This window comes from Vitis riparia, chromosome 13 (assembly GCF_004353265.1).
Source record: "Vitis riparia cultivar Riparia Gloire de Montpellier isolate 1030 chromosome 13, EGFV_Vit.rip_1.0, whole genome shotgun sequence".
In the NCBI taxonomy this organism is placed as follows: Eukaryota; Viridiplantae; Streptophyta; class Magnoliopsida; order Vitales; family Vitaceae; genus Vitis; species Vitis riparia.
This window is the reverse complement of record NC_048443.1, coordinates 11146987-11171082: the sequence shown is the minus strand read 5'-3', so window position 1 is coordinate 11171082 and position 24096 is coordinate 11146987. Positions and strand designations below refer to the sequence as shown.

The following is a 24096-nucleotide window of genomic DNA, read 5'->3' as shown; positions in this document are numbered from 1 at the left end:
GTCAATTACTCTCACATTCCAAATCAAATTTACGATCGGAACGAACCTATTATACATTTAATGGTCCTTCAAATAATTGATTGGAAAAGTTAGAAAAACAATTCAAAGTAAAGATTCAAATTGTTTGTTCAAACACAACTTCATTAATAGGATGTAATTGTAGTCATAACATTCTAAAAGTTAGGTTATATACATTCGATAAGCGTTACTTCAAACAAAGTTACGTTGATGAAAGAATAGAAACATTAAAATTAGAAGATTACTTTTGGGACCCATTTCAATATTTACCATTCCCTATTGCCATAATGAATAAGCTAGTTCTCATAAACATCTATAAACCTCAACGATTGAAAAAAGTAACAACAAGATATAACAAACCATTAAGCACAAAGCTGAACTTAAAATTCCAGTAAAACAACATGCATAAAAACAAGCTCATATGGATATGAGCAAATAAACCAAGCTCAAATGATTCTCAACAAAACTGTTCAACTTCTAGTTCACAATAACTATTAATTAAGGCAACTCCTCACAATACTAACAACTGTAAGAAAAACCAAATTTATATCATCTAACTGCATGCTTAACCCTTCCTTTATACCCAAGATGTGCAACCTTATTCAAAGTTATGTTTGTTTTATGAGAAAAGATAAAGGACCTCATAAAACTATTTTAATTTAAAAATTTTGTTCACCTCAAAACATTTATAAAGCTACCATTACATAAACCTAAAAACACAAATCCAAAAAGTAGTTAAACAACATTTATTCAGAAAGTAGTTATAAACCTACCATTACATAAACCTAAAAAGGTAAATCTACTCAAACTACCTTTTCATTTCTACTCAAATATACTCTCATATGTACCATTAAAATTGAAAGAAAATTTCCATCAACTAGTAGTAATACAGCTGAACCAATTTCCCAAAAAATATCATGACAACACAATTCCTGGAAAGCCAAAAATAAAAAATAAATAATACTTTTTTCTCTAAATACAAACATATCTTTAACTGAAACAAATTTATCCTATATTTCATTTTACTGAAAATGAAGCAAAATACAAGAAACGCCAAAATAAAACACTTGAAACCCTAAGATGTTCTTACCATCCAAACAAACCCATAAATGAAAACTCACCTATGATTGATTAATCGAAAAACACGCACAAAAGGGAAAACTTTTGTTCCATTTCGAGAAACCTTAACAAAATTCCAACTTTGATGATGCAATAAGAATATATGCCTCCCGCTCATTTACTTCAAGGTATTGGGAATATGGGCATCAGCTTCGGCTACTCAGGACGTTAAGAGACAAACATGTTCAACTAATCAAGATGTTAAGAGACAAACAAAGAAGTTTGAGAATCCGGGAAGATGGGTATCAGTTCGGTTTGTTGGACGTAAAGGTTTTGGCCGATTCAGATTTCAAATGACCTTCTGAAATGGCAAGTTTTTGTGATTTCGGCTTAGGGAAAATCTCAGATTGGTTGCTGAAATACTAAAATGCAGATTTAGGGCTACAAGAGTTTTTGAGAAGAAAATTTCGGCTCAAGGTTTTTTTTTTTTTTTTTTTGCTAAAATGAGAGAGAGAGAAATGAACAACCAAATGTTCAGATTTGGGAGAGGCAAATTAGGGATGGAGAACTATCAGATTTGAGAATTTTTTCCAATTCAAACAAAGAATTGGTTTTCTTTTTTTCCATTTCTTTGTTGGGTCGGGTGGTTTTTTATGCAATTGACAAGTTTCACAATTTTTTTTTTAATTTTTATTGAAGTTTGATGTGGAGGCTATTTGGCTACTGATGCAGCATACATCGGGGGCATAATTCTCATATTATTTTGCCCATTAATGATTGCTTTCCATATTTCATAAACTTGGGGTTTCAATATCATATATTTTAAGTTTCCCAAATAAATATCTCCATAATATAATTATTGTTACGACAGTGGAATCTGAGAAAAGGCAGTTAGTGTACTACAATTTTGATCTTTTGCAGCAGACTGAATGTAGACTACAAGGAGAGTGAGAAATGGACGCGCAAGGCAAGGTGGTGTGCGTGACCGGAGCTTCTGGGTACATAGCCTCATGGCTTGTGAAGCTCCTTCTCCAACGCGGCTACACCCGTCAAAGCCACAGTTCGAGACCCAAGTCAGATCTCTTCCCAATTACAAAACTTCTCATTCCCGAATCCCACTTGCTATTATCCCCAATTTTCTTCTTTCTTTATTGTTTCAGTACTTTTCAAGCATAATGTTAGTTTTATGCATGTGGGTGGGCCGTTATTTAGCAGTGTGAAGCTTCGATTGAGTGGTATTTTGATGGGTCTTTATCCTTTTCCTTTTCCAGAAGTTTAATCTATGATTGAAAGTCAATATTCAGTACTCGGGTCTTTGTGTTGTCCTAATTTTCTTGGAATTATACTCTCTACATGGTTCTACAGGGCAAATTGATCGAGTTTATGCTATTAAAAATGATTTCAGATACTTTCAGAATCAATCCATCTCAGATTCTGCATGTGTTCCTTCTTAATTACTACTATTCTTGTAAAAAAATTTGCATTTAATTTACAAGACACTGGGAGGTCTAAAAAAGAAAAGCAAAGGGAAAGAAAGATTTTCCTTCAGCCATACCAAATTGTTTTGGAACCAAAAACTCTAAATATGGGCCTGTGTTCTTTTTGGAAACCTATTCTTGAAAATAATTTCAGAGAAACGAAGAAAATCAACAAATTTTTGTACAATTATTTGGCTTTATTGCAAGCTTTTGTTGTTATACAAACAAGACAAGAGGACAGTTTAGGTCTTCATTTTGTTTCTTTGCTGTTCTTCGGTTTCCTCTTGAATGCCTTTAGCTCTATTCTATTGTTAGTATTTCATCAATTGTACATCACAACTGAAGTTTCTTGCACTTTGAAAATCCAATCATCTTGCATAAATGATCCAAAAGCTTGCAATTGCAGTTGAGAAAATGACTACTCTACACGCCCCATCCATTTTACTTCAATCCCCATTCTTTTAAGAAGAGCATAGTTGAAACTTCTTAATATTCTAGTCATGCTTCCACTGTATACTCCTTCTGTACTAGGGTTTCCCCATTTGGGGTTGTTTTTTCTTATCACATAATATATGTTCTTACCAAAATAAAGTTTTTGTAAGCTTTCATTCTTCTTATTTCCATTTAACATGCAAGTTGTGCTTATATATGCCACAGATGATCCAAAGAAGACAGAACACTTGCTTGCACTTGAAGGTGCTAAAGAAAGGCTTCATTTGTTTAAAGCAAACTTACTTGAAGAAGGATCCTTTGATTCTGTGGTTGATGGATGTGATGGAGTATTTCATACAGCATCCCCAGTTGTGCTGATAGTTGACGATCCCCAGGTTTATCCTATATTGGTTCATTCGCATACTGTAAATTTAGCATTGTCTATATTCTTTTCCAATCAGTTACTGATCTTGAAATTACTAACTAATCATGAATTGTTAATTTGCATGATTCTTCTTTCTGTATGTGGTTTCTTCAACTGATCCAATGGTAGTGAATGCTGATTTCACTAAACCCAATACAATGGTGGAAAAGAGAGAAACTGATATTGGATTTTTTATATTCTGCTTATGTGCAAAAATATTGAATAGCTTTTTTTTTTCTTTCTTTCTTTCATTCTCCCCCCTAATCCTTCTTTTCTCCACTTGTTATGCTTGTTCAAAAGAAGATAAAGGCCCTTTGTCTTGCATCAATAAGAACCAAAAACCCTGTGAATATTTATTTAGGAATGTATAACTTCCTTGACAGCAGCATGGGAATGCTCACACCGTAACAAGGCTATTCCAATGGAAATTTATGGTGGCTGATCCAAACACTCCTTGTGCTTTTTTTTTTTGATAGGCAAAAGAGCAAAAGACATGTTAAAGAGCCAAAAAAAAGGCTACACCAAGTACATAGGAAGTACGCATGTGCACACCAAAGAAAAAACACAAAAACCCTCTTCTTAATGGCAACCTAACCAATCGATAAAATCAATCATATAAAAGGACTCTTGCCCTAGACCCCTTTGGTCCATTCTAAAAAGTTACAAAGAAAAGAGAATTTTGGCTCGTGATACGAAAGCTCAACATTATCAAAAGCCCTTCTATTCCACTCTTTTCAAATAGTCCAAAACAAACAAAGAAGTGCAACATTCCACACCTTTTTTTTCCTCCTCCCAACGGATCGGCTATGCCAACTAAGAAGTGTTGCTTGGACTGAGGTATGCAACATCCAAACCACTGCAAACAAGGAGAAAACTAATTGCCATAACAAACTAGCCTTAGAACAATGAAGAATGATGTGATTGCAAGATTCCTTCTCATCTTTACATAAAAAGCGTTTGTTTACCAAAGTCCAACCTCTCTTCAAATTGTCCATAGTTAGAATCCCCTTCCAAGTTGCTTCCCAAAACAAAAAAAACTCACTTTTATTGGAGCCTAAGAATTCCAAATAAGCCTTGTCGGGAAAGAATTTGAACCCCTCTGAACCATCCCATCATAGAAAGATTTAACTAAAAATTGGCCTCCCTTTGTAGCCATCCATACCACCTTGTCATCCATCTCCCTTCTCATTGATTTACCATGCAAACGCAAAAGGAGTGCTTCAACATAACCTAACTCTTAATCTTGAAATTCCTTACAAAACAAGGGTCCAACACCCCTCAAAATCAATATGCTTCCAAACATCACATACCCAAGCCTCCTTTGAAGTGGCTACAGGAAACAAAGAGGGGAAAGAGGTACTCAAAGGGGTGCCCCCACACCAAATGTCCTTCCAAAACCTTACCCTTCTTCCATTACCCAAATCATAGGAAATCTTGTTTTTGAAAGAATCCCATCATTTCCTTATAGCCTTCCACAATCCTATGCCATGACCCTTCCTTGTCTCCAAAGAGCACCGACCTGCTTCTTCTACCCCATTCTTACCAATGATTTCTTTCTTCCACAAGGTCTCCCCTTCTGACATGAACCTTCAACTCCATTTTCCTAAGAGAGCCTTGTTCAAAATAGAAAGATTTTGAATGCCTAGCCCTCCCTCCTTTCGCTTTTGGCTTACAAACTTGTGCCAACTCACTAAGTGAGGCTTATTTTCAAGAGAACCCTCCTCCCAAAGAAAGTCCTTTTGAAGTTTTTCCAATTTACAACAGACCCTTCTTGAAATAACAAAAATGGACATGAAATAAATGGGTAGGCTAGACAAGGTACTTTTGATGAGAGTTAAACACCCCACCCCCTTGGACAAGCTTTGTTTCTTCCACCTTGTGAGCTTTCTTTCCATCCGCTCTCACCAAAGTCCCTCATTGTTGTCGATTTAAAGGTAGCACCCAAAGGAAGCCCAAGATACTTCGAAGGTAATGACCCCACTTTACACCCCAAAATATCCACCAACTCCTCCATTATTGGAACCCTTCCAACTAAGATTAGCTCACTTTTTTCAAGGTTGATCTTGAGCCCAAAAATTGCTTCAAACCACATCAAGACCCAATGAAGATGCAATAGTTGGTCCTTAGAAGCCTCACCAAAAAATCAATGTGTCATCCGCAAACAAAAGATGAGGCACCTCCACTCCCTTGCCACCTCTACTTCCTACCTTAAATCCTGAAATAAACAAACCAACCGCACCCCCCCCCCCCCAAACAAACAAAAACTCCTTGTGATTATCTTCAAGAGTGGAGAGTTATAGCATTTTAACTGACAACCACTGCCTCAAGGTGACTGAAGATGCATTCCACAAAATGTTAGACAAGTTGCTTATGATTTTCTCCGGACCCTGAATGCTATAGGTATAAGAAATAGGTATATGTGCTTACTAATAGTGGATGCATTCCACAAAATGCTAGAGAAGTGGTTGTTTCCTTCTCTCTATCTCTTTCCTTACCTCCTTCCTCACCTCCCTCACCTTCCCAAATTCCCTTTTCCTTTATTTTCTCAAACAGCTCAGTTGCTCCACATGATTATTTTTTTAAAAATAGGAATGCTTCACAAGATTCATATATTACTCGCTAATTTTAGTTAGTTAGGCACTGCCCCTTAAAAACTCAATTAAGTCTACATGATTATACCTTTGATGTAGTTATGAATACAAGGATCATCCATAACTCCTCCTATTGCATGACATATTTGCTATATTATTGATTCTAAACTGGCACTGTCATAACATGATCAGCAAAAAAATAAAAATAAAAATAATAGTTACTTCTAGAATTTGATGGATGAACCTTATGGCTATGTTTGGTTCCTAGAAAATTTGAGGCAAAATGCAAGGGAAAGAAAATAGAAAGGAAAAGTAGAAAGAAAGAAAAATTGAAGGAAAATTAAAAATAGATTTAAAGTCAAAAATTATTTTTATATGTTTTTTTTTTTTTTTTTTTTTGATAAGCAAGCAATTGTATTGAAAAAGAGGCAAGAAACCTCAAAGCATACAGGAAGTATACGAGGCTACAACCCCTAAGCAAAAACAAACAACCCAACCCCTACTTGGAAGCTAACCACTCCAAGAAGCCTATAAGGGAGTTCGACTCCATATCAATATACACTTTAGCCCAACCCCACAAAAAATACACAAACGAAGTTTTTAACTTCTGAAAAGCTAACACTCCCCCCTTAAAAGCAAACCTATTCCTCTCTTTCCAAACTGTCCAAAAAATAAAAAGCGGGATGGCTTTCCACACTTTTTTCCTTTTTCTCCCCACAAAAGAGCCTTTTCCAACTTCTAAGGACCTCCTTAACAGTATAAGGAAACACCCACTGTACACCACACAACGCAAGTATGATATCCCACAATCCTTTTGTCACTGTACAATGAATTAATAAATGATTGATTGTTTCCTCTTCACACCCACACAAGAAACACCGGTTAGGGAATTGCCACCCTCTTCTTTGCAACCTATCCAATGTGAGAACCTTCCCCCATGTAGCTTCCCAAGCAAAAAAAAACAATTTTGGTTGGCACTTTGCCCACCCATACATTGCTATGAGGGAAATCCGCACCATCAGCATTATCCAACACCCTATACGCTTTCTTTACTTTGAACAGCCCGTCCGCTCCTTCCTTCCAAAAAACCGCGTCTTCCTCCAAGGTTACTCTATGGTTCCTCAACTCTACTAATAGATTACCCGCCAACCCCAACTCCCAGTCATTGAAGTCTCTTAACAGCCTTAAATTCCACCCTCCTTGACCCACATTCTGATCCCAATACTCCTCCACAGTGACGTTCCTTTGGGCAGCCATGGAAAATAGGTCCGGGAATCCTTGGGACAGCACACTGTTTCCACACCAAGGATCTAACCAAAACCTTATTTTATTGCCTTTTCCCACCTTGAACACCATGTTCTCCCAACACCAATCGGACTCCTTCAATATTTCCTTCCAAACCCCAACTCCAAAAACCCCATTTGCCTTCTTAGTCCTCCACCCAAACTCCTCTTGCCCGTACTTAGCCTCAAGCACTTTTTTCCAAAACTCCTCCTTTGCACTCGCGAATCTCCAAATCCATTTGCCTAGAAGTGCTTTGTTCAAACAAACAAGCTTCCTTATCCCCAACCCTCCCTTTTCTTTGTCCGCGCACACCGCCTCCCATTTGACTAGGTGAGCCTTGTTCCCCCATTGTCGCCTCCCCATAAAAAATTCCTTTGAATCATTTCAAGCCTTTTTGCCACTGATTTAGGCAAACGGAATAACGACATATGATACAAAGGAATGCTGGCCAGCGTGCTCTTTATAAGCGTGAGTCTCCCTCCTTTGGACAGAAATTGGCGTTTCCAAGGGCCAACCTCCACCTCATTTTCTCCTCCACCCCGTCCCAAATGGATGAGGCCCTATTAGACGCCCCAAGCGGCAGCCCCAAGTAAACTGTGGGCAGCTGTCCCACCCTACACCCGATTTCAGCTGCCATATCAAGAATCCCTTCCACCTCCCCTACCGGAATGACCTCACTTTTGTCCAAGTTAATCTTTAAACCAGATGCCGCTTCAAACCAAAAGAGGATCCAGCTCAAATACAACAAGGATTCTCTTTTTGCCTCGCAAAAAACTATTGTATCATCCGCGAACAAAAGGTGAGAGACGTTGATGGACTGCCCTCTACCTTTCCAAATACTACAGCCATAGATGAACCCCCCTTCTACCGCCCTCGTGATAAGGACACTTAGAACTTCCATACCCATGACGAATAAATAAGGGGACAGCGGGTCCCCTTGCCTTAGACCTTTTGAGCTTGAAAAGAACCCAGCTGGACTCCCATTCACCAACACCGAGTACTTGACTGTGGAAAAGCAGCTCCACATCCATTCAATCCATTTTGGCCCGAAGCCCATCTTTTGCATGACCTTTAGCAAAAATTGCCAATTGATGCTATCATACGCCTTCTCAATATCCAATTTACAAATAAGGCCTTTTTCTCCCCTTTTTTGCCAAGAGTCTATTACCTCGTTTGCTATTAGGGAACCATCAAGAATCTGTCTCCCTTTAATGAAAGCGTTCTGATCCGGAGATCACCTTTCCTATGACTTTTTTGAGCCTATTGGCTAGCACCTTAGCCAATAATTTATACAAGCCCCCAAGCAAGCTGATTGGTCTATAGTCACCCAAGTCCTCCACCCCCCCTTTCTTCGGCAACAAAACCAGAAAGGTATGATTTAAGCTCTTTATGAAGGATTTCTGCTCATGGAATTCCTTGAACATATCCATCACATCCTCCTTGGACGATCTCCCAACATCTTTGCCAAAAGGCATTGTGAAACCATCCGGACCCGGGGCTTTGTCCCCATTCATCCCCATTAGAGCTGCACAAATCTCAACCTCAGAAAATGGCTGTTCAAGGATTTCCGCTTCTGCAGGGCTGATCTGCTTCAGCATAAGGCCCCCTATATCTGCCTTCCAACCCGAGCTATCCGAGAGAATTTGCTGGGTAGGCATTGCAATTCCTTCCCTCACTTCTTGTTCCTCTGTAAGTCTCACCCCATTTATTATGATTTTATCCAAGGAATTGATCTCCTACGGGCATTGGCCATGCGGTGGAAGTACCCCGTATCCTATCCCCTTCCCTAAGCCATAATTCCCTAGATAGCTGTCTCCAGTGCTCTTCTTCCATTGACACCCACTTAGCATAATTTCTCCTTAGCTGTTTTTTTATGGCCTGATTCCTCCTCTGTTTAAGCTTCTCTCTTCTTCCACTGTATCCCAGCGCTCCACTTGCTGAAGAGCTTCAGCTTTATTTTTCTCCACCCTTCCAAAACCTCCTTGTTCCAAGTCTTTAGATTTTGTTTCAACCCCCTCATTTTCACCGCTAGCCTGTAACTTGGCCTACCTCTAACCACTGTCCCATGCCACCACCCCTCTATCAGATCTTTAAACCCTCAGCTTTGAGCCACATGTTTTCAAATTTGAAAGGGGACGGGCCTCTCCTTATCCCTCCACCCTCAAGCAGGACCGGGAAGTGATCGGATGTTGGACGGATCAAATCTTCTTTGATTGACCCTGCTGTAACGGTCTACAACCAACTGGGGGTCATAAGAAATCTATCCAGCCTGGCCCACGATTGATTATTGAGCCCCCACTCCAAGTAAAAGACCCCCCTTGCAAGGGATATCAACAAGCCCTAGCTCATCTATGATCTGGGCAAACCTCCTCATGGTTGAAGTAATCCTCCCATTTCTACTTCTTTCAGCTGGGTACAGCACTGAATTGAAATCACCTCCTAAGCACCATGGCTCTCCACAGACCTCTTATAGCCCCGAATTCCTCCCACAAACACTCCCTATCATCACTAGAGAAAGGACCATAGACCCCTGTGAATACCCAAGTTGCTCCATCTCCCAAGTTCCTGAATCTACAGGAGATGGAGAATTGACCCTCTTCCACCCCCAATATCTCCAACGATCTTTTGTCCCAACAAATCAGTACACCCCCTGCCGTCCCCATGGCATTCAAAGCCTTCCAATCGAAAAATCTCCCCGGACCTAGACTCCTCACCACCTCTTCCGACATAATTTGCATCTTTGTTTCTTGTATACAGAACAGATCCACTTTTTGTTTTCTAATCACTGACTTAATTACCTTCCTCTTGGATCTATCATTCACCCCCCTCACATTCCAACTCATAATTCTTACATTCATTGGGCAACTGTATTTGGTCCCTCTGCCCTGGAGAGGGCCTTTTCTTCCTAGTATCCCCTTCATAGTTAACAGTGCACTCCAACCTCTTAAGCTCCCTTTCGAACCTTGAGGTCTCCAAAAGTCTTGTCTATTATCTTCTCCCTCCTTTTCCTGATTTTGCCCCAAAAAAGCCAAAATATCCTTCTCCAGACCATCCGTTGAGAAGCCCAGAAAATGACTGAATTTGACTAGGCTGGCTTTCCTCCCAATTGAGCTGATCTTCCGTCCTATGTTCTTGGAGATCCGATTGTTCTGTATTCCACTCCGCATTTCTACCCCTAGAATTGACACTGTTGACCTCGATCAAATCCCAACAGCCTTCCCTTCTCCCTGTGTCCTCTTCTGCACTTGGTCTTCTTGACCCACTGCAGCCAGAATTCCTTCCCTTTGCACCCAGAATGGTCGTAACACTCCCTATCCGGAGTCCGACCGAACAAAAGAGATTAGAAGAAGAAGACCCTTGAGCCCTGATACCCCCCATATTTACCTCTAGGTCATACCTCGCAGCTTCTTCCTCTAGCATCTTTTCTGCCCACTGCTGATTTGGTTCCAGTTGCTGTCGTCTACCCATTTCTTCTTCTCTGCATCTGACAAAATCCACTCTCCAAATTGCCAACTTTAGGAAGACCGTTGGAGCCAGAGATAGGGGTTTTTAAAATCAGGTCCATTGTCTAAAAATGGTTCCTGGGCTATAATGGCTTTACCTTTTATGATTATGGCCCAGTCCATAGTCTGAGGCCTCCCGAACCACTGTCTTGACGCAGCCCAATCTGGCCTCCCTTAAATAAATCACAAGCTGAAGACGTAGAGGGCCCAAAAGCCAGATTCGTCTCCCGGACTGGTGCTAGCGGCCCATTCTTCGATCCAGAGCCCAGCTGGAGACCCACTTGCGACTGTGAGCCCATCACAGCGGGGCCCATTTCCTGCAGCAGTCGACCCGTCACGTCCTCTGACTGACGCAACACCTCGACACCCGCGCGCGTCGGTCTGCTCCACTCGCATACCGGCGCGTGAATTTTCGTCACCTCCTTCCTCCCTTTCTTGGACTACACCACAGGCCCTGATTCCCCCCTCTTCCATCCTTATCACCGGCGACGACTCCCACCATAGAGGTTAGAGAGTACGTCATCTCTTCCACCCCTATCTCCAGGATATCAGGGCGATCCTCGCCGTCCGACCTGACCAAGATCTTGGCCCACTGCAACTCCTCCATACTCTCCGTCTGTGGGTCAACATCTAAGAACCCTCCGCACGCGTCGCCCACCTTTCTCAATACCGACGGAACCCATAAAGAGATTGGGAGCCCTAGGATTCTTACCCACACTTCCTCTCTTACCTCACCTTCCTCCACACAACCCAAACTTGGATTCCAACACTCTAATTCAAATGAACACCTCCATCACTTTGTTACAGAAGAGAAGAACCCTCCTCGCTTCTTCGCGAGTTCGAATTCCAGCAGAACTCGTCCTGTACCCAACCTTGCCATCCCATCTTGCCTTCAAGCCCCAGATCTTGCCATTTCCCGGCCCATATGCTCAAATCTCCCCCTATTGCATTGCTAGGGCACCATTTTCCGATCAGACAATGCCCAATCTACTCAGATTCCTGCAACACTCCTCCCGTCCCACCTCCACTCGGATTCTTTTGGGATCCCTTATCCATTCCCCTTTCACATATCCGCAAATGACCTACCTTTCACCAACCCCTGTTGGCCTTCCCATTGTTCTCATTTCTTCTTGTTGGACTTTTTTGTCCATGTTGGGGTCTAACAGGTGAAGAGCCTCCGCCATCGCCATCCACCCCCCTTGTCCCTTTGCCCTTCGGTATGCAGATACTAAATCTTTCATCTCCATATCGACAACCCCCAAACGCAAAAAGCATCCCCCCTGTTGGTATCGCGCACCAGGGAAAAACTTCGCCCCTTCTCCTTCCAGTTCTTTTCCCATCTTTCTTCTCTCGCATCCTTGATGCACTGATGCAGACCTTCCATGAGTAAACCCTACGCTGTATGCCCCCATACGAACCCAAGACGATACCCCTTCTTGCTTTCCGTATGGTGATTAGGGTTTTTCCTCCCCTCTCCACCATTCCATTTCAAAGACTTGGACTCCACCCGAAACCCCACGTCTTCCTTTTCCTCCTATTCTCCGCGCGACGAACATTCTCCCTCCGGCAGCCTCGGACGCTCTCTCGTATTCGACCTCTTTCGCTCTCTCAATCTCTCTCGCTCTCTCGAAACCCATCTACTTCAAACTTATTTCACTTATTTTAACTATTGAATACAAAGATTAAATAATTTGAAAATTCATAAGTTTCTAATTAGTCTTAATTATATTTGTCTTTCTTTGGTATTTTCTATAGAACAATCAAACATGAAAAATTATTTTCCTTAGTGTTTTTCTTTTAGTACTTTCCGAGAACCAAAGATAATCTATTGAGTTTGTCTATGATGATTGGCATGGGTTATTTTGTTTAGGCTCATTCACCAACCAACTGGTTTGTGGTGTACCACTATACTTCTTTTCCAATTTTATTTTATTTTTTTGGTTCATTTTAGGTTTAAAGAGATTTTATTTTATTTTTTTTATTTTTTATTTTTATCATAATTCATGTGTAACCGCATTTCCTTTGTCACCATCACCATGTGACTCCATATAGTAGTTGGGAGAGTTAGATGCTGGAACAGTTATGGAATAACTCCATCAATGTTGTGCATCTTTCTTTGAAATGTAGGAATGTGGATTTTTTATTTTTTTATTTTTTAAATATCTCCTTCTCATAAATAGGTATGGTACGCCCAACAACATTTTATTTTATCAAAATTCTTTGATAACATAGCTTATCAAATGATGAAATGATCATAATGTATCTCATCAACCTGATTTTCATATTACACAATGGAGCCTAGATTTTGAAGTTCTCTCAGTTACAAAGGGAAATCTTGTGTTGATGTAATGGCAGATATTGTTTTTTGTAGTTGGGATTCCTCAAGAGTTTGGGAGGTGGGAGGAGTCCTAGAGGGAGAGCACTGTGCAGAGAGACCAACTTAGCTGGCTAATGGATTATTCGGCTTCGGAGAAATGCTTGGATACTTAAGAACATGAGAAAATCTTTCATTGACTTGTGTGCTAATGTCTATTATCTCACAACTCTTTGAATGCTTGTCACTGTAGAGTTCTTTAGGTTCCCTTTAATGTATATACATTCTTTTTTGGATCGGAGATCAATATGCCTTTCCGTCGGAGAGTGGTTTTGTGCTGGAGGAGGCACTGCCTGTGCTATTTCTAGACTCCTGACTGTGGCCAGTCCACTCTGCACTTTTTTCAGTTTCCGGACACAACATGTTATACAATTAACATACCAGCTTCTATGTGATCGAATTCAGCTCCACCTCAATCATTGGAATTAGCAGCATGCCAACAATCACAGTGTGGGCACCAGTTTTTAGTTATTCACCTGCCTTGCTTTTCTGGTGAAGTCAGGCAGCATCTTTTCATTTCAGAATGTGGCATGCTGTTGTTTGTGACTTTTTGGCCATAAGAGCAATTGTGGATGGCCCTTCAATAGACAAAACTTTATAGGTGTGTGTTTGTGCCAAATCAAGGGTCAAGTTATGAATGAAAATATGAAAATGAAAAGAGAAACAGAGCAAAAATTCATTTTACCATGTCTCTGTTCTTTCCATGAGGGATTAGGCTTGTACCTCTTTGGAAGACTCAGAATCTCCTTTCGGTTTTTCAGTGGCTCCTTTCTCCTATGACCCATTCAAGAATGCTACTTTATTGTAGACCTTCTATGCCTTTATTGAAAAAGAAAAAGTGATAAGATATTTCAACTAGTTGAAAATAGAGGACCCTAAGGCCTGAGATAGACCGATGCTAGATAGAAAAATACATATGTACGGATATTCAAACTTATCTAGAAGAAATAGAAGCAAATGATACATGATAAGTTAGTGTCAAAAGGTGAACTAAGTCTTCCACTAGATAGTCTACTTAGATGTCAAAAATGTAGTGGGCTCTTTAGCCTCATGGTAGCCTAAAGCTCAAGTTTGGTTGATGTTACCTAGCAAACTCGAGACAGATGGAAATTTCCAGCCTTTTACAGGTCCATAGATGTGTGATTATTAGGGCTTTTAATGTCATTTGTGATGGGGTTTGCTATTGATGTGATGCAGAGGTCCTGAAACTATTAGAAGGGATGTAAATCTGGTGAAAGAGTTGGATGTTTATGATCTTATGGGGAAGGAGAATTGAGCAATGGTTCTCTCTTGCATGTCACTGGGTCAAAAAGGGTCAGGGAGATAAAACCACCACTTGTGGAGGATAGTGGATCTTTTTAGAGACATTGGCTGATCATTTCTTGAAAGTTTAGATCGAGAAATCAAGAAGATGAGAGGCTGATTAAGAGAGAAGTCATGTCCTATGCCAACTTTGTTTGAGTGAGCCATATCGTATACTTCTACCTGGGGTTAATCTTTAAGGCTGGAGGGTTCATTGTCTCTTCATTTTTTTCCCTTTATTTTTTTTCCCCTTATTGAATCATGTTCTTGTACATCTACTTGTTTGAAGGATTTCTCATCCTTCCTTGTAAATAACTGTTTGCATAATATTATCACACAAAAACATAGATCATAGACAAGCTGAGAATTTCTTTAGGATCCATAATGTGATCTTATGTTTGCTTCTATACATAATTATTAGCTTTTAATTAGCTTATCTTCATTGGACTACTTATGTGGAGATTTGTTTTATCTGTTTCTCCGTGTTTCAGGCACAACTAATTGACCCAGCACTAAAAGGAACAATGAGCGTTCTAGGATCTTGTGCAAAAGTTCCATCTGTCAAAAGAGTAGTTGTAACATCATCTATGGCTTCAGTTGCATTCAATGGGAAACCTCTAGCTCCTGATGTGCTAGTTGATGAGAGTTGGTTTTCAGATCCAGTTTTCTGTGAGAAATCAAAGGTTGCTTAAATGAGATGATATCACATGCTATCTCTTTTGCATGTTCTTGTTTGTGGCTTTACAAAATGTTTTCTTTTCATGGCTCTTCACTTCTTTTACCCTGCAGAAGTAGCTGCCAATTTGTCATGCCCTCTTGTTTTTACACTTCTGCTAGCCAGCTTAGGGTTAAATAACATGATGGGAATGAGAGGATTATCCCTTTATTTTGCTAAGCCTGCCATTAGATTAAATAATCCTTCCATGTATGTCTAATATTTCACTAATACAGTGTTGGTAGCTGTCTGATCCATAAAGTTGTATTCCTCAAACAAGAAATTAAATCAGAACTCTAATTTGGATATTATATGAATGAAATGGATGTTAATCTCTGATTGTCTTACTGTCCATTAAACATGATGGGCTCAGAAACATGGGTTGACAAAACAGTTGTGACATATCTAATTAGTTTTAATGTGAGTGTGTATGCCTGCACAGCCTCCTATTGATTTTGCTTGGGTTCATAAGTTCATTGCTTGTTCTCTATGTTCCATTATCTACTAGCAATACATAGAAATGCTTCTCACTATATATTTTCAAACCTGTTGGTTTCTACTAGCTATGGTATATGCTTTCAAAGACATTAGCTGAGGAGGCTGCTTGGAAGTTTGCAAAAGAGAATGGGATTGACATGGTTACAATAAATCCAGGGTGGGTGATTGGCCCTCTCTTACAGCCTACTCTTAATCTAAGTGTGGAGGAAGTTCTGAAGCTACTAAAAGGTACTCTTCTACAATTGATGAGAATCTCTTTTTTATGTTTATCTTTCTACTCCAGTAGCAATACATGCTTCACTTCAATATTGAGTCAACTCTATCCAACAGCCCTGCAAATGGAAACTCAGAAGTTTAAATCAAAACTTATCAATAAACCGTCACAAGACTTCCACAGTTCCACATAAAAGGACTACATATGCATTTGATATATGCTGACTAATCTTCTAACATTAAAAAATTGTTCTCTCCTCTGGTCATTATAGTTATATCACCAAGATACTCATTTAGGGGATTTGCATATGAGATTAGATGAAGATATATTTAGTTTTGGCCTCCTAAGCCAGACTGGTTTGGAAGGACCCCTGGACTGTGAAAGGACTGAAAGCATGCGTATGCAATTACTATCCTGAACTTGAGGTATATTACATGCAAGTTCAAGCCAAGGGCAAGAACTTCTTAAATAACCCATTAATCCTTTTGATCTACCCCATCTAAATATTACTGCAGCTCAACATAATTAGCATAAAGTGGGGGTTCCCCGCATCCAACTCCATTGCAATGAGTTGTTCATGTGCAACTCACTTGATCAGTATTTTTATAAACTTCTACTAACTTTTTTGGACTATTTTACAGATCTTAACATTCTCTAAACATTTAGAATAATTTCTAGTGGCTTTATAGGGCAATATCATGTTACTTTATTGACAACTCTTACAATAATCAATACTACCTTAACAGCCATATGGTTGTTTCCTCACTAGCCAACCTCTTCTGCCTCCAACTAACCTCCCCTGTATCTTGCTTCAATTATGAGGGTGTTGCCATTAGGTTGAGCATTGGACGTATGATAAACCTGTGCCTTGATGGTTGTACTCTGATTCATGGATCCAGACCGTAGTAATTGGGATTAGACTTGTTGGTAGTTGCTTTAGTTCAATGCTTGCAATAACCAAAGTAATTTGTCGTGCTGCTTTAGAACCGTTCGATCTTTCGTATGAAATAAGAAAGGTATTTTGTACAAAATAATGTTTTCACTTGTAATTTCCAACATTACATAAAGTGATAAATATAAGTGTATTTGCTAAGTGTGATTGCATCATTTTCTAAGCATTTCTGTTTGAGACAAACAGTCTAAGATGAAAATGTGTGCTTCAAAAATTTCTAGCTGTAATACTTTTGAGATTGTGCCAAAAGCTAGTGGGAATTCCTTCTGTGAATCAGTTGACAATGACTATAAATATAAATGGAAAAACATCATATTATCATTGAGCAGATTGCACGCTAAACTTAAATAGGCAAAAGAAACTGATACTTTCAGTACACTTACGTAATACTTGTGATGTAAGCTTCTGAGATTGTTTGCTGCAGGAGATACATTTCCCAATAAAACACATCGATGGTTGATGTTAGAGATGTTGCCATGGCACATATTCAAGCATATGAGCTTCCAACGGCTAGAGGCAGATACTGTTTAGTAGGGAGCATTTTACACTGTTCTGAGACAATGAAGATTTTGCGCAAGCTCTACCCTGCTTTAAACCTACCTGAGAAGTAAGGTTTTTATTATTTGCAGGGCGTTATTTCTAGTTTGCATTAGTGCCCTTTGAAATCAATATTGCAGCTTAGGCAATGCTACTTCTTTTGTTTATTTGGGTTTTCTTTTATTTCTTGATAGGCTAATATATACATATTCTGTAAAGAAGTACCTAGAAAAAGGGGCACAACTCCAGTGCAAGTAGTAGTATGAAAGTAGCACTAAAATGTAAAAATTAAAAACAAAAGGAAACAACTACATCAGGAAAGCAACAGACACAATAAAACAAGTAACCTGCATTGGATGAATATGTGATACACTGATTCCATCATTTGGTTGCACAGACAACACCAATTGACAATAGACTAAACTAAGAAACAGTTGTTCTAATAAGACTGAGACAACACCATCAACAAAATTATTGAGATTTTCACAAAAGGCATTGCCTTGAGAATCAAACTTTGGAGAGGTGAATCCTCTCCATCTGAATGAGCTGGGAAGCTGCAAATTCACCTACCTTGTCAGTCTGTGTTATCCTCTATGATGTGCCTGTGAATCCAATAGGTTGTAGCTTGCATTTACTTGGGCCATGGCTGGACCACTGTGTCTTACTTTAAATACTATTGTATGTTTGAAATATTTCACATGTATGTGTAGCCTTTCTCCATTCACGGTGGTCATAATGGCATGTCTATGCTATTTCAACATATTGCCTTCTTATGAATTGCATCCAATTCTTAATATGTTATCGAAGTGCTAAGGGTCTAAAAGTGCTTCAGTGATCGGGGCTCAGGAATTTTCTGATTTATATTATGTATTCTGTTTTGTCTGATCATATCCACAAATGTGTTTTCCTGTTGAGTGAAGTTGTTGGTGAGCTATGAGAACCTTTCCTTGTTTCAAACTTCTATCATCAATATTGGCCTTGGTGGAGTTTCTTCAGATTCACTGAATACTTTCTGCCATTTAGGTCTAGTTAAACCCATATTTCATTCTTCTAGTGCAAAAGAACTAATCCCCATTGCTTGGGGATCTTCTCAATTACCCAAAGAGATGTGTTTTATGCTTTTGAACTTTTCATTGCATATAGGATTAAGCTTCAGGTCCATGTCCTGAGAGTTTTCTTTTCTTCAGTACCAGTCGTTTCACTGATTGATTAAGAAAATGTGTTTCTGTTTCATTTGTGCAGATGTGCAGACGAACCTTATGAACCAACCTATATGGTGTCCCAGGAGAAAACTAAAAAGTTTGGGCATCGACTTCACTCCTCTGGAGGTGAGCCTGAAGGACACTGTGGAAAGCTTGAGGGAGAAGAACTTGTCAGTTTCTGACACGTGGTATAGCCATGCAAATGAATCATAAACAAAAAATGGTTGTCTTCTTGGTAACTTCATTGTTAAGTGTGTTGGAGTCATGTATCTTCTAATATGTTCATGGTAAGCAATCCCCAAGACATGCTACAAGTTCTCCAAAAGAAAGCCAACAGCATATAAAAAGCAGCAACTTCTATTTCCGCTTCTGCTCAACAACAAAAGCTATCAACTATCCTAAATGGCACCAAGGAGATTCGTAGACCTTAGGCCCCTTCCAAACTAGATTTTTTGTTTGGAAGTAACTGAGGAAGATTTTCACTTGTCATTAACTTATGCAGAGGTGATAGCTAACAAACTATGTAAGGACACGGTGAGCTTGTCTTTGGAAATGTATGCAGTGAGGTGGCATGGCCCATTACCTTCATTCTGTGATTGGCTGCTCAACCATTCCAAAACAAGGAAAATTATGCTTACTGAAAGTTTACAATCTATGGGGTTTGATACAATCTCTGGTCATTTTGTTCTTAGAGTACTTAAATGATCAGAGACCATAAGATTGAAACCCCAAATTTTTGTTAATTACTGCTGAATATAAATAGTTTTATAAAAAATAATTCTCACTAACAAAAATAAATATACTAAAAATGCTTAAGTTTCAAATTTCATTCATTTATTCTAATTCTAAACTCTGACCTGTTTACTTAAGTTTCAAATTTGTGCCTTAAACTTGAATGATGCTGATATAAGACTCGATGGTATGAAGTAGTTTTCAAACCCGCCAAACTTAGAAACAAAATTATCAACCAAACCTTACCCTTAAGACCGTTTTTTTTTGTCATATGTGTGGGTGTTATTTAAAAAATGCAACAATTATGGGTTTAAAAAAAAATCTCATACGCCTTTGGTGGAATTATAATTTCCATCCTTAAAAAATGGAAAGTCAAAGGAAAATGGACATCTGTGTGGAATGAAAACCGAGGGTAAAAAGCAAAGGGGATGAGGGAAGCTGACAGTGACCAAGGGAGGTCAAACGCTGACTCATTCTCATACGCCTGCATTTAATTCGCACACGCATTCGAATAGTACATGTCACTCTCTCTGTATGTTATCTCTATATACACCAAGTTGTACGAGTGGATAACATAGATTTGAAGGTTTCGTAAGACGTCAGGGAGATGAGTGGAGAAGGAAAGGTGGTGCCGTGACCGGAGCTTCTGGGTTTATAGCTTCAATGGCTGGTGAAGCTCCTGCTCCAACACCGTTACACTGTCAAAGCAACCGTTCGAGACCCAAGTCAGTTCTCTATCTCAACCTCCGAGGGCATTTTCACTTTATATGCTTCCATTTAACTCACTGGTTGTGCTTACATTTATATGTATATATGCCACAGATGATCCAAAGAAGACACAGCACTTGCTTTCACTCGATGGAGCTCAGGAAAGGCTTCATTTATTCAAAGCAGACTTATTGAAGAAGGGTCTTTTGATTCTGTAGTTGATGGATGTGATGGTGTTTTTCATACTGCATCCCCTGTTGCATTGGAAGCCATTAACCCCAGGTTCAACCTACACCACTTCCATTTCTATACTTACATTGAGCTAACTTCTATTTCTCTTTTCTTTTTTCGTGTTCAGGCAGAATTGATTGACCCTGCATTGAAGGGAACCATCAATGTCCTAAGGTCCTGTTCAAAAGTTCCGTCTGTCAAAAGAGTGGTTGTAACATCGTCTTTGGCTTCAGTTTTATTCACTGGAGAACCTCTGACTCCTGAGGTGCTAATTGATGAGAGTTGGTTTTCAGATCCAGTTATATGCAAGGAATCAAAGGTTTGCATCTGAGTTTATTTCTTATCACATACCATCTTTTTTTGCATGTTTTATGAAATATTTTACCGGTTTTTCACTGGTAGTAGTACTAGAAGTATGAGAGGGTATCCATCAACTCCTCTGTCATCTCTAATTTGATTCAAACATGTGCTTTGTGTGCACAAGCCTTTGAACTTGTTGGCAAGTTTTTGTATTGATTAGTTGTTGCACTGCATACTGAAACCATTTCTAACCAAATGTCATTATTTGAGTTTTTGATAGCAATGGTATGTGCTTTCAAAGACCTTAGCTGAGGAGGCCGCTTGGAAGTTTTCAAAGGAGAATGGGATTGACATGGTCACGATAAATCCAGGATGGGTGATTGGTCCTCTCTTACAGCCCACTCTTAATCTAAGTGCAGAGCAAGTTTTGAACCTCATAAATGGTACTCTTCAGCAAAATGTGTTCTAAGTTTTGTTTCTTATTTCTCTACTTGAATATAAGTATATGTTTGTTTCTTCTTGCGCTAACTAATAGTACTCCTGTTTGGACGGGTTTAAACTGCATAACCAATGTGATTAGTTTAATCACTTGACAATATCCAAGAAAATGAATGACAAAACATCAAAATATCCACAAGCACATTGCAGACGTTATATCAAGATACTGAATTCTTCAAATGCAAGCATTTGAAATTTGTTTGTTGCAGGAGCTCAAACATTTCCCAATATATCATCCTGGTGGGTTGATGTTAGAGATGTTGCCAATGCACACATTCAAGCATATGAGATCCCAGAAGCTAGTGGAAGATACTGCTTAGTAGAGAGGGATTTACACAATTCTGAGATACTGAAGATTTTGCGCAAGCTCTACCCTGGATTACCTCTACCTGAAAGGTAAGTTTCTATTTGTTATTGCTAATGCTCGTTAGTGCCATCATTAGAAGCAAGTGAGATCAACACGATATTACTTCTTATTGTTCCATTGGATACATTGAAGAGTACCTGCCATCTTGTTTCCCCTTAAATATTTATGCCTTGGTATCATGCAAAAAATTCTTAGATGGGATCCACATGTGTTTGGTTGCAGATGCGCAGATGACAAACCTTATGCACCATCCTCCCGGGTATCCCAAGAGAAAGCAAAGAGTTTAGGCATTCACTTCACTCCTCTAGAGGTGAGCCTGAAGGATACAGTTGAAAGCTTGAAGGAGGAGAACTTTGTCAGTTTCTGAGTCATGGTATTTACTGCTAGACTTGCAACTAAATCATAAACTAATGGTGCTTTCCTGCTAATTTTATTGTTATGAACCTCATTGCACCTATGATTTGCTGGTTTTGGGGCTTTTATCTGTATCACCTATAGGTTTCCCAGTTCAAGTTTCCTATTTGTGTTAGAATAAGGTGAAACTCAATCACACTTAGGAAGAGGGAATTAGTCCAAGTGGATTATGAGGGTCCAAGAATGGAATCAGTTGATGGAAGTGGTAAAATATGTTGAACAAAATTTATATACTGCAGTAAGACACAAAACCGAAAATTGCTTCATATTAATAATTAAAAGACACAGGAAACAAAAGGCTTGTGTCCTTGAGCATCAACCCCATTATTCCACTGGACATGTTGCCACAGAAGTGGGTATAAGGAAGCATATTCCGATCATCCAAGGACACTGGGTGTGACTTCAACAAAGCTCACAGCTGATATAAGCAAACCATGTAAACTTAAACTTGTTACTTCATTAAATGAGTGCCAGCAAAAATGGTAATATTTTTAATGATAGGAAAAAAAAAAAAAAAAAAACTTATTAGGCGTTTATCATTTCAAAATTTTCAAAGATAATTATTTTAAAAACATTGAGCAATGTTTCTAATTCTTCAAAAATCAAATCCTAAATAAACTCCAAAATTATGATAGCATGTAAATGACCGTAGAATAACATACCATTAGGATATTCTTAATTTGTGTGAAACAATAAAAGAAATATCACCATGCACCCATTTTGACTCAATTGCTTTGGACAACAAATGAAGGTTTTTTTTTTTTTTTTTAATCCATGAGCCTAAGTTTGAACATCAGATTAATGATATGAACAAGGTTTTGAAACATTAAAATTTTACAAATTTGTTGAAGTGTGCCCAAACTACCTCTCATAGGAACAACAGTAGAATGGCATAAAGAAAACTAGGACTGTTTCACAAAATCGAAGGAATATCTTTGTGGGAAGAGAATAAAGAGAACAAAGAGGATGCACATATTCGAAATTTGTGGCTGGCTACTTAAACCTTTCATGGATACTGGTTGAGCTTCTCTCGGTATTTGTAGGGTGTGCCCCCTCCTCTTTTGGCACTCTTTACTGCATGTTCTTGTTGTCTATAAAAAAAAAAAATACTGGTTGAGCTTCTTAAGATTGACATAACAGTTTTTCTCCATTCTTAATTTATAATCAAAAGACTGGCTGAGCTATTTCTTTGTTCTTATTGAGTTTTGAGATGAACCCACATGTGTTTGTCACTCATGGCAGGTGTGCAGATGCAAACCTTATGTGCCAGCCTTCCAGGTGTCCCAGGAGAAATCCAAAAAGCTTGGGTATTCACTTCACTGCGCTGGAGGTGCCTAAAGTATACTGTAGAAAGCTTGAAGGAGAACCAACTCATCAGCTTATGAGCCAATTATTGGCTGTCATGATAGAATAAATATGGACCTACATTATATTAACCATTGTTCAGGATTTAGCTATCCATATATATACGATTTCTATTTGATCAAGAGTATGGGCCACCTATGTGTAGAGCCCAGCGCCGTCACGGGCCTTAGATGATGGGCCTAAGACTCATGAGGCCCAATAGCCAAAGGGTATGGTCCCTAAGGCAGGAGGGTATAAATCTAAGTGTCAGTGTCTATTCCTTGAATAATGACAATGTTTTGAAACAAAAGAAACCTGTTCTCTCCCACTCCCATCGTCAGAGAGAATTTAGAGGAAAGGTGGTGCCCTCCACAGTCTTAGAAGATCCATACATCCTCATCAAAAGTGAAAAATGGACTCGGGTATGTTCCAAAATCAAAAGCAAAAGTCATGTTTGAATGAATTCGTCTATATACATATTTCCTGTATCTGAGTATGGTGATAATGGAGAATATATAAATTTAACAATTGGTATCAGACCGAGGTTCCGGTTCCATTTTCACCAAAAACAATCTTTAAAAACAAAAAAACGAAAGATCCAGGGGAAACAATACAAAATCTGGGCCAAGAAAAATAACAAAATCAAAAATGGATTCAGGTTGGTACCCTATCCAGAGATCAAAGATCAAAGGAATGTTTTGAATGCTTGATATACATATATCCTGTTTTTGTGTCTTGGGTGATAATGGAAAATAAAGAAATCTAACAATTGCTATTTGTGCTATGGGAAAATTTTATGTTTGTGCTACATGTAAAGTGATCAATGTGAATAATGATAATAAAATATGGGTAATATTTCATCTAAATTGCACGCCCCTGCATCATTATTTACTTTGCAATTTGGGGATTCGAACCCTGG

General features: G+C 39.0%; 2 pseudogenes; both read left to right on the top strand.

Annotated features, from left to right (window-relative positions):
- Positions 1-1899: 1899 nt before the first annotated feature.
- LOC117928189 lies at positions 1900-17455 on the top strand (annotated as a pseudogene).
- Positions 17456-17922: 467 nt separating this feature from the next.
- On the top strand, positions 17923-21881 carry LOC117928311 (annotated as a pseudogene).
- Positions 21882-24096: the final 2215 nt, after the last annotated feature.